Raw genomic sequence first — 18,775 nt, forward strand, 5'->3', positions numbered from 1 at the left:
ACGAGCGTATCCCTCAGTAGTTCTTGGATCACCATGTGCCAATCCCATACTAAAAAATATATTTTTAGTGAGGGGTGAGTATGTGGAGACGGAGGCAGCATGGGGTTAGCGCAGGAGCACTAGTGCCTACAAAATAGGTGGCAGTAAGGGCTCACATGATAATGGCCACACACTAATTGGAATTAGTGTGTGGCCATTAATGGCACAAACGAATTTGCAGCTGTTTTACAGCCTTGCTAAAAATGGCTGCAGTGTGCAGCCACTTTTTAGCGGTGCTTAGTAAAAGGACCCATAAATTGGCAATGTCTGGGGCCATTGATGCCCCCATTACCATGCCCTTTATTTGTGATAAATACTTCCTGACACTTGAAATAATTTTTAGTGAGGGCAATACTTGCAAGCATCAAAATGAAGTGATTAGATTGGGTGGTAACGCCGGTAATTGGGAAGCAAACCCGGTGCTGGGCAGACTTCTACAGTCGCCGCCCTAATCGTGACTGAATAGATATGGATGGGCTGGAGTGTTTAAGGGGCTTCGATGTTAGCTTCAGAACTTTTTGTAGAAGAAGAGTGCTGGGCAGACTTCTGCGGTCTGTTGCCCTGAGAATGGCAAGGAGAAATCAAACTCGAGTATACATATAAGTATCACATACCATGTAAAATGAGTTATTTTGTTGGGCAGACTGGATGGACCATTCAGATCGTTATCTGTCATCATTTACTATATTACTATGTTACTATATTAAGAATCCTACAATATTGTATATGGCCTCTAAGTGTTTTTCGATAACCAGGAGAGCTTCTGTCTGTGGTATATTAGTATATACGGACTTGATGTCTAACATCGCTAATATAATATCCGATAAATCTCCATCAAGCTCATCTAAGAGAGTAATCATATGAGATGAATCTCTAACAAAGGAGGTGATCTGAGGCACATATGGAAGAAGGAAGAAATCTACAAGATGGACAAAGGTTCAAGTATATAAAGTATGTAAGTAAGTAAGTAAGGCTTACAAAGCTGCATGCACTTCAGGAACATTATATGTGATTATTTAAGCATTTATCACCTGCCTTATCACTACAGTTCAAGGCAAGGTACAAAGAAACAGAATACACAAACAATTTCTAACACACATTACAAACATAATAATATAACAGAATTACAAGCATCTAGATAAAATACGACACCCTAAAATCATTAACTCATTGCAAAGTATTGCTCTGTTTCTTCAGGGCTTGTTAGAGAGAAAATCATGTGATTAAATGGACTAAACTTAGTTGTGCAATGAGGTTTTTTTTTCCATAATACACCTGCCTCCGGGCATCAGTTTGCAGCTTGAACTTAGTTGACTAATGAGTGAATGTGCTTAAACTGGATAACAGGCAACTCACAGTGAGGGTATGTTTGTTTGAAAGAGAAGGAGGAGGAGAAGGAAGAAGTTGAGAATTAAGTTGCGACCTGTGAGGCTTGTTGGTTCTCAGGAAGCTGATACTCATGGGTGCCTGGTAAAAGAGTTTAAAACTTTTAAAGGCTGTACTTTAGAGGGACAATATCTCTAAATAGGTTAGTTTTGTTTGCTCTGTTTTCTGGGACCTACTACTACTACTTATTTCTATAGTAACATATAGTAACATAGTAGATGACGGCAGAAAAAGATCTGCATGGTCCATCTAGTCTGCCCAACAATTTAAACTCATATGTGCTACTTTAGTGGTATACCTGACCTTGATTTGTTTCTGCCATTTCAGGGCACAGACCGTAGTAGTCCTGCCCAGAACAAGGCCCACCTCCCAACCACCACCCCGCCTCCCCCCACCAGCTCTGCCATCCAATCTCGGCAAGCTTCTGAGGATCCCTTCCTTCCAAACAGGATTCCTTTATGTTTATCCCACGCATTTTTGAATTCCGTTACTGTTTTCATCTCCACCACCTCCCGCGGGAGGGCATTCCAAGCATCCACCACTCTCTCTGTGAAAAAATACTTCCTGACATTTTTCTTGAGTCTGCCCCCCTTCAGTCTCATTTCATGTCCTCTCGTTTTACAGCCTTCCCATCTCCGGAAAAAGTTCGTTTGCGGAACCTACTAGACGTACGCAGCGCTGTACACTTGAACATGAAGAGACAGTCCCTGCTCGACAGAGCTTACAATCTAACCTCACTCCTAAACCAGGGTATATGGAGTAGGATCTCAGTCTCTCAAATTTACTTCTGACACTCGCCATAGTACTTGCATCATACCACACAGAAATTCCTTTTGGAGTTCATCAGATGCTATACATACAGGCAACCTATTGAAGTGTGATTGAAAATGTTTTCACGAAGCTTGACGGAGTTTAAAAAGGGGTTAGATAGATTCCTAAAGGACAAGTCCATAGACCGCTATTAAATGGACTTGGAAAAATTCCGCATTTTTAGGTATAACTTGTCTGGAATGTTTTTACATTTGGGGAGCGTGCCAGGTGCCCTTGACCTGGATTGGCCACTGTCGGTGACAGGATGCTGGGCTAGATGGACCTTTGGTCTTTCCCAGTATGGCACTACTTATGTACTTATGTACTTATGAAGCCTGTGGCATCCAAAACTTGGAAATATTTTTGTATTTGTCTGCCACATTTTCTTGCATTTCTTGGTACTTGAGGATCTTCTCTCTCTCTCTCTTTCCATACAATTCACAGAGTAATCACTTGGGACTGACACCTCTATAATCAATGTCATTCCAATGTTTTTCTCTTTCACCATATGTCCAGTTTCCTTGCATCCAGTTTTTATCAATCAGGATGGGAATGTGGGGATCATAACCTCTTAATTCTCTGTAATTCTCTTACAGTCATGATCCTAATGATTTTCCAGTATAGCAATTCTCTACTATTTACAAAGTATCCAATGAATGAGTTGTGTCACTTTGTTGTGCCCTTCTGCATTTAAATTTTCTGTTAACTCCACTCAGCTGTGTAGTGCCTCTATTCAGTATACTGCTATATCCTGGATTAAAAAAAAAATATTTGGTTGACTAGCTGCCTCTCTTAGCATTTCCTCAAAGTTTGTGGCTCATAACCTTGTTTTGTACCTCATAGTAGATGTAAACATGTTGCCATTTGCACCTCATTGTGGCTGGTTCTGGGAGGCTATTTCATAAAGGCATATAGCTGTCTATGTTGTCTTTATAAAATAGCCTTAAAATAGGTGCCTTTTTGGACTTCTAACAAGAGCATCCAGGTCTGTACCCTGCCATTTTCAGGGCACAGACCGTAGATGTCTGCCCAGCACTAGCCCCGCTTCCCACCCACTAGCCCCGCCTCCCCCCACTGGCTCTGCCACCCAATCTCCGCTAAGCTTCTGAGGATCCATTCCTTCTGAGCAGGATTCCTTTATGTTTATCTCACTCATTTTGAATTCCATTACCGTTTCATCTCCACCACCTCCCGCGGGAGGGCATTCCAAGCATCCACCACTCTCATCCGTGAAAAAATACTTCCTGACATTTTTCTTGAGTCTGCCCCCCTTCAATCTCATTTCATGTCCTCTAGTTCTGAAATGAGATTGAAGGGGAGCAGACTCAAGAAAAAATGTCAGGAGTATTTTTTCACAGAGACAGTGGTGGATGCTTGGAATGCCCTCCCGCGGGAGATGGTGGAGATGAAAATGGTCCACGACTGAAGGACTGCGTTTCTTCAATCATACTATCCTTTAATTTGGTGTGAAGGGGATCACACAGCGTAGCAGTACATTACTACTCCAACTGTATTGTTTTTACAATACCACCGAATGTTGTCAGCTGTTTCTTGCGACCCCTGACGCAGGTGCTGTGCGCCGAAAAACGGACCGTGTCGGGTCCATTCAAGCAGTGTTTCATCAACATATATGATTAAAGACTTCAATTCCCCTTTTCTTGAAGGCCCTTGGTGCTTTTTGTTTTGTTTCTTGGCTTTTTTGTGCTTTGCTCCCTCTCTCTGTTACAATACTACTTATCCCAGAAATAGTGGATTTTCCCCAAGTCCATTTAATAATGGTCTATGGACTTTTCCTTTAGGAAGCCGTCCAAACCTTTTTAAAACTCCGCTAAGCTAACTGCCTTTATCTCAGTCTCTGACAACAAATTCCAGAGTTTAATTACACATTGAGTAAAGAAACATTTTCTCCGATTTGTTTTAAATTTACTACATTGTAGCTTCATCGCATGCCCCCTAGTCCTAGTATTTTTGGAAAGCGTAAACAGATGCTTCACATCTACCCGTTCAACTCCACTCATTATTTTATAGATCTCTATCGTATCTCCCCTCAGCCGCCTTTTCTCCAAGCTAAAGAGCCCTAGCTGCTTTAGCCTTTCCTCATAGGGACGTTGTCCCATCCCCTTTATCATTTTCGTTGCCATTCTCTGCACCTTTTCTAATTCCACTATATCTTTTTTGAGATGCAGCGACCAGAATTGAACACAATATTCAAGGTGCAGTCACACCATGGAGCGATACAAAAGCATGATAACATCCTCATTTTTGTTTTCCATTCCTTTCCTAATAATACCTAATATTCTATTTGCTTTCTTAGCCGCAGCACCACACTGAGCAGAAGTATCATCAACTACGACACCTAGATCCCTTTCTTGGTCCATGACTCCTAACATGGAACCTTGCATGACGTAGCTATAATTCGGGTTCCTCTTTCCCACATGCATCACTTTGCACTTGCTCACATTAAACGTCATCTGCCATTTAGACGCCTAGTCTCATAAGATCCTCTTGTAATTTTTCACAATCCTCCTGCGATTTAATGACTTTGAATAACTTTGTGTCATCAGCAAATTTAATTACCTCACTAGTTACTCCCATCTCTAGGTCATTTATAATATGTTAAAAAGCAGCGGTCCCAGCACAGACCCCTGGGAACCCCACTAACTACCTGTCTCCATTGAGAATACTGACCTGTTAACCCTACTCTCTGTTTTCTATCTTTTAACCAGTTTTTAATCCACAATAGAACACTGCCTTCAATCCCATGACTCTCTAATTTCCTCTGGAGTCTTTGATGAGGTACTTTGTCAAACGCCTTCTGAAAATCCAGATACACAATCCAGCTTATAATCGAAAAAGAAAAACGCCTATATTTCGACCCAGATCGGGAGATGGGCGTTTTTCTCGCAAAGGCGCCCAAATTGATATAATCAAAAGCCGATTTTGGGCATTTCCAACTGCACTCCATCGCAGAAACGAATAAAGTTGATGGGGGCAGTTGGAAGCATGGTGGAGGTGGGACTGGGGCGTGGTTATCAGCTGAGGAGAGATGGGCATCTTTAGCTGATATTCGGAAAAAAAAAAAAAAAGGCGTTTTGACCGCGATTTTGGGTCACTTTTTTTGGACCCTTTTTTCTCACGAACAAGTCCCAAAAAAGTGCCCCAACTGCCCAGATGACCACTGGAGGGAATCGGGGATGACCTCCCTGGACTCCCCCAGTGGTCACTAACCCCCTCCCACCAAAAAAACCCCCACTTTAAAAACCTTTTTCCCAGCCTGTATGCCAGCCTCAAATGCCGTACCCACCTCCATGACAGCAGAATGTGTTCGATCCTGTCACAGCCTTTCCCTGGGTCAGATGTGGCTCTCGGGTGCAGTACAGGGTCACATCAGCATTGCATTGTGGTGGGTGTAGGGTATTGGGCTCCGTGATTTCATTAGTTTGTGTTACAGTCTCACGATGTTGGTAGTTGGTAGGCTCTTCTCCCATGGTGCTTTTCCCCCTGCCTACTGGGTCAGAGTGTGCCCTGTTGTGTTTCCTGTTGTAGTCCATGCAGTAGTGGCCATTTTTGTAAGCCAGTTTTAGTTCCCTTTCCTGTAGGGTTACCATATGGCTCCAGAAAAAGGAGGACGGATTGAGCCAGCCGGGTTTTACTTCCATTGCTTTCCAAGCAATGGAAGTAAAACCCGGCTGGCTCAATTACTTCCATTGAAAGCAATTGCTTTCCATTGAAAGCAATGGAAGTAAAACCCGGCTGGCTCTATCCGTCCTCTTTTTTCTGGAGCCATATGGTAACCCTACTTTCCTGTGTTAGCCACATTAGAGAACTTAGGTCTTACCTTGAATGTGGCTGAAAGAGGGCATTGCACAGCATTCTGCCAGCTCTGACCTACTGCTAATCTCAGTACCAGGGAGACTCGTTGCCAGTGGGGCACAACCTCTGCAGTTAACTGTGAGTAAACTGTGATCTGCAGTTAACTGTGAGTAAACGCGGTTATTCCAATAAAGGACGTTTTCGGAGAGATTAGTCTTCAGGTGTCAACTGCTGTGCCAATGTTATACAGCAGCAACAAGTCCTAGAGGCCTGCATGTATGCAGGTCCCTGGAGCACTTTTAGTGGGTACCGCAGTGCACTTCAGCCAGGCCCCAGGCCCATCCCCCCCCCACCTGTAACACTTGTGCTGGTAAATGGGAGGTCTCCAAAACCCACTGTACCCACATGTAGGTGCCCCTTCACCCCTAAGAGCTATGGTAGTGTTGTACATTTGTGGGTAGTGGGTTTTGGGGGAGGGGGTTGGGAGCTCAGCACCCGTGGTAAGGGAGCTAAGCACGTGGGAGCTTTTTCTGAAGTCCACCGCGCTGACCTAGGGTGCCCAGTTGGTGTCCTGGCATATCGGGGGGCCAGTGTACTATGAATCCTGGCCCCTCCCACGACCAAATGGCTCGGATTAGGACGTTTTTGAGCTGGGCGTTTTTAGTTTCCATTATCGCTAAAAAAAAACAAACGCCCAGCTCAAAAACATCCATTTTTTCGAAAATACGGTTCGGCCTGCCCCTTCACGGACCTGTTCTCGGAGATAAACGCCCGTGGAGATAGGTGTTTGCATTCGATTATGCCCCTCCACATCAACTGGCTTACCTTTATCCACGTTTGTTCACCCCTTCAAAGAAATGTAGTAGATTGGTGAGGCAAGATTTCCCTTCACTAAATCCTTGTTGACTTTGTCTCATTAATCCATGTTTTTGAATATGCTCTGTAATTTTGGCCTTAATAATAGTCTCTACCATTTTGCCTGGCACCGATGTCAGACTCACCAGTCTATAATTTCTCGGATCTCCTCTGGAACCTTTTTTTAAAAATCGATGTTACATTGACCACCCTCCAATCTTCCGGTACCACGCTCAATTTTAAGGATAAATTACATATTACTAACAATAGCTCCTCAAGCTCATTTTTCAGTTCTATCAGTACTCTGGGATGAATATCATCCGGTCCAGGAGATTTGCTACTCTTCAGTTTGTAGAACCGCCCCATTACATCCTCCAAGTTTACAGAGAATTCATTAAGTTTCTCTGACTCGTCAGCTTCAAATACCATTTCCGGCACCAGTATCCCACCCAAATCGTCCTCGGTGAAGACCAAAGCAAAGAATTCATTTAATCTCTCCGCTACGGCTTTGTCTTCCCTGATCGCCCCTTTTACTCCTTGGTCATCTAGCAGTCCAACCGATTCTTTTGCTGGCTTCCTGCTTTTAATATACCTAAAAAAAAATGGAAAGTGGATCCTAATGAATAAAATAGGAAAGAGCATAAATGCTGATAAGATAGAAATAAAGCTTTGTGATAAAGTATGTGATACTTTATACATATAAAGTATCACATACCATGTAAATGAGTTTTTTCTTGTTGGGCAGACTGGATGGACCATACAAGTCTTTATCTACTGTCATTTACTATGTTACTATGTAAAGCTTAAATAAGGCAGGCCAAAGGAAAATTTGAAAAGAAGCCAATCATAAAAATGGGGTCGATATTCAAAGCCAGAGCCCCTTGCATAGTTAATTAATGCTGATTGGGCTCTGAGGGACTATTCCAGTGGCGTAGCCATGGGTGGGCCTGGGTTAGCACAGGCCCGCCCACTTAGGACTCAGGCCCACATAGCAACAGCACAGCAGTGATGAGGCTGGCAGGAATCCCCAAGCCCCAACACCTGAAGACTCCTGGCATCTCTACGAGATCGGGGGGGGGGGGTCACTTAACTCCACTACCCTGCCCTCGGTACCTTTAAGTCTTTTTGTTCTTTGCTGGCAGTGAGCAGCAACACGTTTCCCCCTGCTCGTTCATGGGACCAAGAAGTTGCATCAGAGGGAAGGCTCAGAGCTGGTCCAAGCAAGGGGAATGATTTGTTGCTCACTGCTGGCGAAGACCTAAAGGATTTAAAGATATTGGGAAGGTTGGGGAGTGGAGAGGGAGAGATGCCAGGGAGAGGGGCAGAGGGGGCGGAGTTGACATCCCCCCCCCCCCACTTTGGGTTCAGGCCTGCCCAAAATTGGGTTTCCGGCTAAGCACCTGGAATATTCAGTGGCACTTATCCAGATAGTGTAGCTGAATATCCCCTCTAACCAATAAAGCAGAAACCAGCTATTGTGTGGGCAGTTCAGGGACAGAGTCAGCACTTAACCATCCAAATAGGACCACATAAATAGTCCTATCTTTGGCTGGTTTAACTTAATCCATTAAGGGCTAAATATCGGCACTTATCCAGTTAAGTGCTGGCTGTCTGCACATACCCAGCTTTTAATGATGGTACCTGGATACGGCCCGGCATTGAATTTCCAGGAATAATTTTGGTGGTGGCAGTCAGTGTTTAATTGACTATTACCCCCAAGACCTTTTCAAATACATTCAAAGCAAAATGCCTGTAAGGGAGTCATTTGGATTAGATAGGGTACCCCAGGAGAGCAAGTCTTGGTGGTTAAATTAAATGAATTCTTTGCTTTGGTCTATATTGAGGCGGATTTTGGGGAAATACTCCTGCCGGAATCAGTCTTTGATGCTGATGACTCAGAGGAACTTGGAAAGTGTAACAGAGCACATTGATGAACTAAAGAGTGAATGATGACCAGGACCAGATGATATACACCCCAGAGTTCCGAAAGAACCACAAAATGAAATGCAAAACCTATTATTAGTAACCTGTAACTAATATTAAAAATTAGCTACAATAACTGAGGATTAAAGGAGGGCCAATGTCATGCAAAATTTAAAAAAAGGACTCCTGGGGTTATCTAGGACATTATAGACTGTGAGCCCAACCTTAGTGCTGGGCAAAATGATAAACAGGTCAGCAGCTTTATAGGTTGTGGTTCCTGCAGACTTAAATCTCCTTCCTAATGCTTGTTACTGTACCAGTTTGGGTGACATAGCATGCAGGCATCTAACTGCTGGGACCTGTATTGCTAAGGCTTGGCATGAAGCCTTAGCAATCCTCCTACCAGCATAAAGTCAGAGAGGCCAGGGAGGAGCTGGAACCTAAGATGTAACTGCAGGAGAGATTCCTTGTTTTATAGTCAGAGGTGGTTTCCTGCTGCCATCAGTTCATCCATCTGATTTTACTAGACCCTCCTATGTTCTACCATTTTCTGTCAGTTTCCATCCCTTTCTGAAAATGGCCAGAATTTGTACCTGTCTAGTCACTGCTGAAGTCAAAATAGAAGTATTATTCTATTGGTTAAAGCAGAGGCACCGGTAACTCATTCAAGGAGTTCCCACTGCTGAATTCTCAGGGGCCCTACAGTGGGATCAATGGACTGGCTTCCTGATTATCACAATGCAGGAAACTCAATTTCAAGTCTCCTGTCTCTTGGGGTTGAGGGGTGTTGGGTGTTACATGGGTGAAGGAAGGAAGGCAGGCAGGCAAATGTTGTACTGGGGCAATCCCTGCCAGTGACAGGAGGAGTAGCCTAATGGTTAGTGCAGTGGGCTTTGATCCTGGCTCCTTGTGACCTTGGGAAGTCACTTAACCCTCCATTGCCCCAGGTACAAAAAAAATTAATTGTGATCCCACTAGGGACAGAGAAAATACTTGCATATAATGTATACAGTGCTGCTTACATCTAATAGCACTATAGAAATCATTAGCAGTAATAGTAGTAGTAGTGATTGACTTATTCTGAGTGATTAATTTGGAGGTGACATTCCTTCAGCCTTTGGCTCCTGGTGCTGCTTTTGCCTACTGTCTAGAATGTATATGCTTGGTGGGGATAAAAGTGGTTGCATATAAAGAATAAAGGAAGAAAACTAAAGGATTGCCTCACCCCCCCCCCCCCCCCAAAAAAAAAAAAAACTAATTGCAAATGAAAGCTCATGGCATTATAGCCCCAGCAAGAACTAGTTCCAATTGAGCTGGAATGGAAGCCCAAAGGAGAACAAGGAACCTCCTGGGTCACAAAGAGAGAAGAGAATGAAGCATAGATAGTGACTTGCAGTATGATATCAGTCTAACTGCAGAACCAAAGTATCACCTGATCCTCTCTCTGGCTGGAGGAAGCACTGACAGATAGTTTACCACAGAGCCAACTTTGAAAAAGTGCAACCTGGAACGGAGAAAGTATTCTACAAGGTCAACCTAAAAGTATAGGGTAGGTGACAGTCAAAGACACGCAAGGTCCAATTAGCAGAAGAAGACACCATCAGCTGCAGTGGTGGAAAATTACTTTGTAATAAAGGTACTGCTTGTAACATGTGAGAATTCTGCAACCATGAATAGATAGCAGCTGACTGAACAGCTGAATTATTAAGCCATAAAACCCTTAGTAACAGTGAAGCTGCAATACAACAGTGTGGTCTGAATTAGCCTAAACTTAAACTGCTAATATCACAGTCTCCTGTATCTATTTCTGACATGTGGTAGTTACCATAGCTGCTGATGGTATTTCTGTTTATTTCAAAATCTTTTTTTTAATTCATGAATAATAAAGAATTATTACAAAGTTTAAAGTTTCCATGAATTTTTCTCCATTATAAACATACATTAATAAAAAAATATGTAATTTAGAAGATCCCACTGATCCCTTCCTCGTAATAAGGTTGATACCCACAAGTGAGCCTTCTCCGGAGTAGCCCCCACGCTCTGGAATGCACTTCCTGAAAGGCTTCGCTTAACACAAGGCTATCTCTACTTCAGGAAGCAGGTGAAAGTTGGCACTTCGACCAGGCCTTTAATGCAAGAAGTAAATGACACCGGCTGCACATATTATAGCAGGACATATTTATCCACTTCTACCCTAGCCAAGATAATTTTCAAGCACTTTTCTAACCTCATTTATAACTCTCTAATGTTCCATCTTTGCTTACACCCTGTGCTGTCTATTAAAATGTTTTATTGTGTATTGTGTTGGCATTATAATGTAGCATATTATGCCACACTTTGTATTGTTGTTTGAATATTTTTACTGCTGTAATTGTCTATTGCTTATGTTTGACTTATTCTTACTGTACACAGCCTTGAGTGAATTCCTTCAAAAGGCAGTAAATAAATCCTAATAAATAAATAAGAATACAGAATCTGTATAGAAGAACACCAGTAACGAATAAAGCATTCTCAAGGGTTTTGGTTCTTATAACTCCTAACTTTCCTACAAAATAACATACACTTAGTTGCTTAGCTCCCCTTTCCCTCCCTCCCCATCCCCGAGAGATCAAACGTTCCTTTCAGTCGCCAACTGCATTCTGAAACCTGTTCAAAACTTGACTACGAGCTTTGGAGGAGATATAATTTAAGTATGGTTCCCAAACCGACAGGAAATGTTTCAATCTTTTCAGATGGTGACGGTCCCTGTAAGATTCCCATATCATTAATGCATGAAGTTTATTCCTCCAATACTAGAAGGTTGGAGGATGACCATTTAACCAATGAATATGCATTTCTTGCCAATGATACAAGCTTTACCCAAAAATAGATTTTCTCCCCTTCCCCGTGCACTGAAGGAAGCAGATTATCAATTCAAACGAGAATATGAGTGGATGGCATAATATTGATTGTCTGTAATTTAATAGTGCTGTCCAATTCTCCTCCATTGCCAGAGACCATGAGTGAGAAAATTCGCAGTAGATTGACATTTTAGACATAGAGGGCTGTTGGCACAGCCCACATAAAATGCCTACTGCTGAGAGAAGTAAGCTCTGTGCACAATACGGAACTGGCATTCCTGCAACTCTGTACTGTGCACTACCCCAGATATTACATTTAGAACTTTCTGAAGAGAGAGGAGTGGGACAGATCTACCAAGATCCCTGTTCCAGGCCTCCAATACAGATGTATATACTTTATGTGATTGATGTTTACTCAATTTCTTATAAATCCAGGAAAAAGAAACCTGACCCAAAATAAGCCCCTCCAAAAACTCATATCTGGCTGCCAAATCTTAAAGATAAGCTTTACGATGGCATAGAGGTCAAATAATGAGACAATTGCAAATAGGCATACTGATCTGCAAATGCAAAAGATAGATGCTGCTGTAGATCAGGAAATGTGAATAATGAACCATCTACCTGCACCAAATGCTCCACCAGATAAATAGTAAGCTTGACTCAAGAGAGAGACCTTGGGGTGTTGGTGTCTGAGGATCTGAAGGTTAAGAAGCAGTGTGACAAGGTGGTGGCCATGGCCAGAAGGATGCTAGGCTGCATAGAGAGGGGTATAACTAGAAGAAAGGAGGTGTGTATGCCCCTCTACAAGTCATTGGTGAGGCCCCACTTGGAGTACTATATTGTGTTCAGTTTTGGAGGCCATATCTTATTAAAGATGTAAAAAGACTAGAAGCAGTGCAAAGAAAAGCTACAAAAATGGTATGGGATTTTTGTTGCAAACCGTACGAGGAGAGACTTGCCGACCTGAACATGTATACCTTGGAAGAAAGGAGAAACAGGGGTGACATGATACAGATGTTCAAATATTTGAAAGGTATTAATGTGCAAACAAATCTTTTCCAGAGATGGGAAGGCGGTAGAACTACAGGACATAAATTGAGGTTGAAGGAAGGCAGACTCAGGAGTAATGTCAGGAAGTATTTTTTCACGGAAAGGGTGGTGGATACATGGAATGTCCTCCCATGGGAGGTGGTGGGGATAAAAACAGTAATGGAATTCAAACATGCATGGGATAAACGCAAAGGAATCCTGTTTAGAAGTGTCGCGTTCTCGAGGACCTTGGCATACTGTCAGGCTTCTTCCCCGGGAGCACTGGGTTCGTGAGTCCTTGGGCCACTACCGTGGAGTGGCAGTGGCAGGCAAGATCACCTTCACGGTAGAGACAAGACAAAACTGGACTGGAACCCCGGACTGGAGTTCTACACAGGAATACACGGAACTGGAACACACCGGATGAGTGCGCACTGGAGTGGAGCCCGCTGGCCTGGAACACACTGAGTGGACCCACTGGACTGGAACATACAGGAGTGAAGCCCGTTGGACTGGAACACACTGGAGCGGAACCCACTGGACTGGAACCCACGGGACCGGAACCCGCTGGACAGGTACACACTGGACCTAGGCTTCACCTGCGCTTAGCCACCTTTCCCCGAGGGTTGAGCCCTCAGGTTCGGGCAGCCGGCAGGGCTTACAGGAAAAACCGGAACTGGAACTTGCAAGCAGGAACAGCAGGAATCCGGATACAGAAGTGCCCCCCAGGCACCTAGACGAAAGCAAGGTAGACAGGCAGGGAATGTCCGGGTTCCGGCAGAAGGCAGGTTCAAAGCAATGGTCAGGTCAAGGAGCAAGACTATGGTTGGAGCTTCAGTATCAAGGAGTACTGGCAACAGACTGAACAAGGGCTGAAGCTCCAGAAGCAAAAGAAAACACACACGGGAAAACCAGAAAGCTAAACACAAGAAGACTAGTAAACTGTACACAAGCTAATAGGAAAGCTATGCCCAAGCAAACAGTCATACACAAGAAACATATACTAAGCAAACACAGGAAAGCTGTACACAGGCTAACAATGCAAAGCTGTGCCCAAGCTAACTAGTCATACACTAGAAACACATACACAGAGCAATCCCAGGAGAACTAGTAAAGCTGTACATAGGCTAACAAGCAAAGCTGTGCCCAAGCTAACAAGTCATGCACTAGGAACATACACAGAGCAATCTCAGGAGAACTAGTAAAGCTGTACACAGGCTAACAAGCAAAGCTGTGCCCAAGCTAGCTAGTCATACACTGGAAACATACACAGAGAACTAGCAAAAATGTACACAGACTCACAAGCAAAGCTGTGCCCAAGCTAGCTAGTCAAACATAGAAACTCACACAGAGCAAACAATGTAGCAGTGTACAGAGCACTCTACATACCAGGGCCCTTAGACGAAATGCAAAGGCCAGGGCTGCAGTCTCTAAGTGATTAATAAAGCCCTTCAACACCAGAGGCACAGCTGCAGCAATCACCTTGCATCCAAACAGAGGCTTGACACTCAGAGAAGTCAGCCCACAGGAAGAACAAGCGGGAGCCATCTTGGATACTGGCATAGAGGAGTCGGCAGCCATCTTGGAAGAGGCATAGCCCACACAGGTGAGGTTCAGTAGGGCAATCAGCACACAGAGCCAGAGAGAAACTAAGACAGAGACAGACACAGAGACAAGCAGAAGCCAGCACAGCCACTGACTCCCAGAAACAGGGTAAGTATGAGGGTGGGCACGGCCACAGACGTGACAAGAAGGAATGGATCCACAGAATCTTAGCGGAGATTGGGTGGCAACACCGGTAATAGGGAAGCAAAACTAGTGCTGGGCAGACTTCTACGGTTTGTGCCCTGATCGTGACTGAATAGATATGGATGGACTAGAGTGTAAATTTTAAGGGGCTTCAATGTTTGCTTCAGAACTTTTAGTACAAGAACAGTGCTGGGCAGACTTCTACGGTCTGTGCCCTGAGAGTGACAATGACAAATCAAACTCAGGTATGCATATAAATTATCGCATAACACGTAAAACGAGTTTATCTTGTTGGGCAGACTGGATGGACTGTATAGGTCTTTATCTGCCATCATTTACTATGTTACTGTGTTACTATCAGGCTTATCTTTGAAAGAGAAGGGCGTCCATCTTTCGACATAAATTGCAAGATGGGCGTCCTTCTCACAGGGTTGCTCAAATCGGCATAATCGAAAGCCGATTTTGGGCATCCTCAACTGCTTTCCATCGCGGGGATGACCAAAGTTCACGGGGGCGTGTCGGAGGCATAGCAAAGGCGGAACTGGGGTGTGCCTAACACATGGACGTCCTCGACCGATAATGGAAAAAAGAAGGGTGTCCCTGACGAACACTTAGACAACTTTACCTGGTCTTTTTTTTCTTACAACCAAGCCACAAAAATGTACACTAAATGTCCAGATGACCACCGGAGGGAATCGGGGATAACCTCCCCTTTGCTCCCCCAGTGGTCACTAACCCCCTCCCACCCTCCAAAATGTTTTTAAAAATATTTTTTCCAGCCTCTCTGCCAGCCTCAAATATCATACCCAGCTCCATGACAGCAGTATGCAGGTCCCTGGAGCAGTTTTAGTGGGTGCAGTGCACTTCAGGCAGGCAGACCCAGGCCCATCCCCCCCTACCTGTTACACTTGTGCTGGTAAATGTGAGCCCTTCAAAACCCACCAGAAACCCACTGTACCCACATGTAGGTGCCCCCCTTCACCCATAAGGGCTATGGTAGTGGTGTACAGTTGTGGTAATGGGTTTTGCGGGGGTTTGGGGGGCTCAGCACGCAAGGTAAGGGTGCTATGCACCTGGGAGCAATTTGTGAAGTCCACTGCAGTGCCCCCTAGGGTGCCCTGTTGGTGTCTTGGCATGTCAGGGGGACCAGTGCACTACAAATGCTGGCTCCTCCCATGACCAAAGAGTTTGCATTTGGTCGTTTCTGAGATGGGTGTCCTTGGTTTCCATTATCGCGAAAATCGGGGATGACCATCTCTAAGGATGACCATCTCTAAGGTTGACCTAAATTTCACGATTTGGGCGTCCCCGATCGTATTATCAAAATGAAAGATGGACGCCCATCTTGTTTCGATAATACGGGTTTCCCCGTCCCTTCACCGGGATTTCCTGCGAGGACGTCCTCAGGAAAACCTGGGCGCCCCTTTCGATTATGCCCCTCCACGTTACCCTTAGAATCCAGCGTCTAAAAACTGCATTGTCCATTCCTGGAGAGAAGTCTTCATTTCCTACTAATGGTAATAAGACAGAACAAGTAGGGCCATGGCGCCAAATATGGAGCAGCTCTCTCCATACTTGCTAAAGGGGTTGTAACAAAAGACTTTTCCTAACTGGTACTGGTAACTGAGAAAGCCTTGCATGTAAAAGATAATTGAGATTCCAGGGTTGAAAGTAAGCTCTTTCAAATATTAAGTCAGTGAAGTGGTTGATGTCCAATACCCAGGCACATAAGTGATGCAAAATACATGCTTGATTATAAAGTTTGATGTCTGGCACTCCAACTGCCCCCCATGCCTCCAGTTACCCAATAGGTAGCTCCATTTCATTTTAGGCTTCTTTCCACCCCAGCAAAACCATACTAGAAGCCTCTGTAAAGAGTTTATATTCTTCCCAAGAAGACAGGTTGGGGAGACTGGAGAATATACAGCCAGCATGGGAAGACCACCATACAATACAGGCAAATTCTACCCATCAAAGACAGAGGCAGATTACTCCAGTGCTCAAATTGAATGTGTCATTAAGCAATTTATCAACATTTAATCTATACAATGAAGTGGTATCCATAGTCAACAAAATGTCCAGGTAACGGAATAAGCCGTCTGCCCACTGCAATGGGAAAGGTGTATACCAGTCCCTCCACAGGGAACCAGATCTCACCAGAGATTTTGTGTGGTTCACCTGAAAACCTGAAAAATCTCCATATTCCTGAAGGCTTTCTAAAAGTATAGGAAATGAGTGTGGCTCAGTGATGTAGCCAAGTAAATCATCTGCAAATGCAGCTATTTTGAAGCTGTTTTGAACCATCTGAAAACCCTTGATCTCTGGATTGGACTGTATTTCCCTAATGAGAGGATCCAGGTTAATACAAAGAGTAAAATAGAGGGCAACCGTGCCGAGTTCCCCTCTGGATATAAAAAAGGTCTCACAGCACATCATTGGCCCAAATGTTTGCCTCAGGATTACAGTATAAATTTTCTATGGCCTTAAGAAAAAAGCTGCCCGTTCTGTGTGCCTTGAGTGCTCCATAAAGGAACCCCCAAACCATTCTATCAAAGGCCTTTTCAGCGTCAAAACTAATGAACAGTGAGTTCACCCCAGAGTAGCCACATTCCAAGGCCACCAATATCTTCCTCATGTTCTTAGAATTTTTCGACCACTAACAAAACCCACCTGTGGCTCAACTATCAGATAAGGTAGCATGCTAGACAATCTATTGGCTAAACTTTTTGCTAGGAGTTTAGCTTCATAATTTAATAAAGAAATTGGATGATAAGATTCTGGTTGTTCTGGATCTTTCCCTGGTTTAAAAGATTAATTAGAGCAGTATTAAGCACAGCGGGTAGAGATCCCTGATCAATGATAGTGCCCACGTTGACCTCCATTCCACTTCCTCAGATCTGATGTGAGCATTGAGCATTGCAGAACCTGATAATGATACCTGGGGTAGATCTAAACTGGACAAATAAATTTCATTATCTAATGGAGGTTCCACTGGGGTTGAGTATAGTGAAGCAAAAAATGTTTTCAGTTTAGCATTAGTTTCTCATCGATGTGCGCCAACAATCCTTGTGAGTCTCTTAATGTGGTTATCCTATTGGCTATTGTGGCTAGCACTGTGTTTGATCAGTTTAGCCAGTAAACTGCTGTTTTTGTTGGCATATTTATAAAATCCTGTATATTTCTGAGCATTCTGGTGAAGAAGCTCGTTTAAAGCCTGCTGGGCCTCTAATAACAGGTTCCGTATTGATGTCTCAAATGAGTAACCTGTCTTTCTAACCTCATGAACTCTTGATGCCTAGCCTTTTTTGAAAACTGGAGTATGCAATTATTTCACCACATAGAACTGCCTTAGCTGCTTCCCAGTAGAGAATGGGGTTAGTCTGATGAGCTTGATTGTGGTCAGCATGTGATTTCCTTTTAGGAGATATAAAAGGAAGAAACTGGCTATCCCTGTATAATTGAACAGGAAATTTCCACTGATGAGCAACAGAGACATGGGGGTCAAAACTTAAGTGCAGTTCAACCCATGCATGATCTGAGCTTGCTATTGGCGTAATGATTGTGGAGATCACATTTGTGTTTAAAATCTATCCTGCACATGGTGTGCGTAATCCAGTGGTGTGCTGGTAAATGTTTAACAACAGGCTCTCTCCCCAGTCCACCTCTGCGCCCCCACCTCGTCCACCTTTGTGCCCCCCCCTGTCCACCTCTGTGCCCCCTCCCCCAAATTGCAGAGCTGGCTATAGCCAGGGAGTGAGCCTGGGGTGGGGGGCAATGCATTACTCTAGGAAAAAAAATGACAATGATCCCAGGTTCCAATCTAATTCATGGATAAAATGCCATAAATTTATGGATAAAATGCCATAAATAAGTAAATAAATACAAACTTTTAATGTTGAGCACCTGATTGTCAAACCAGGGAAAAATGACAATGATCCCAGGTTCCAATCTAATTCATGGATAAAATGCCATAAATAAGTAAATAAATACAAACTTTTAATGTTGAGCACCTGATTGTCAAAGTGGACATATTCCAAACACTATAATGAAAATAAAATGATTTTTTTCTACCTTAATCCACAATAGGACTTTTCCTCCTATCCCATGACCCTCCAATTTCCTCTGTAGCCTTTCATGAGGTACCTTGTCAAACACCTTTTGAAAATCCAGATACACAATATCAACCGGCTCCCCTTTGTCCACATGTTTGTTTACTCCTTCAAAGAATTGACGTAAATTGGTCAGGCAAGATTTCCCCACACAAAAGCCATGCTGACTCGGTCTCAGTAATCCATGTCCTTGGATGTGCTCTGTAATTTTGTTTTTAATAA

This window comes from Microcaecilia unicolor, chromosome 1, assembly GCF_901765095.1.
Source record: "Microcaecilia unicolor chromosome 1, aMicUni1.1, whole genome shotgun sequence".
Classification (NCBI taxonomy): domain Eukaryota; kingdom Metazoa; phylum Chordata; class Amphibia; order Gymnophiona; family Siphonopidae; genus Microcaecilia; species Microcaecilia unicolor.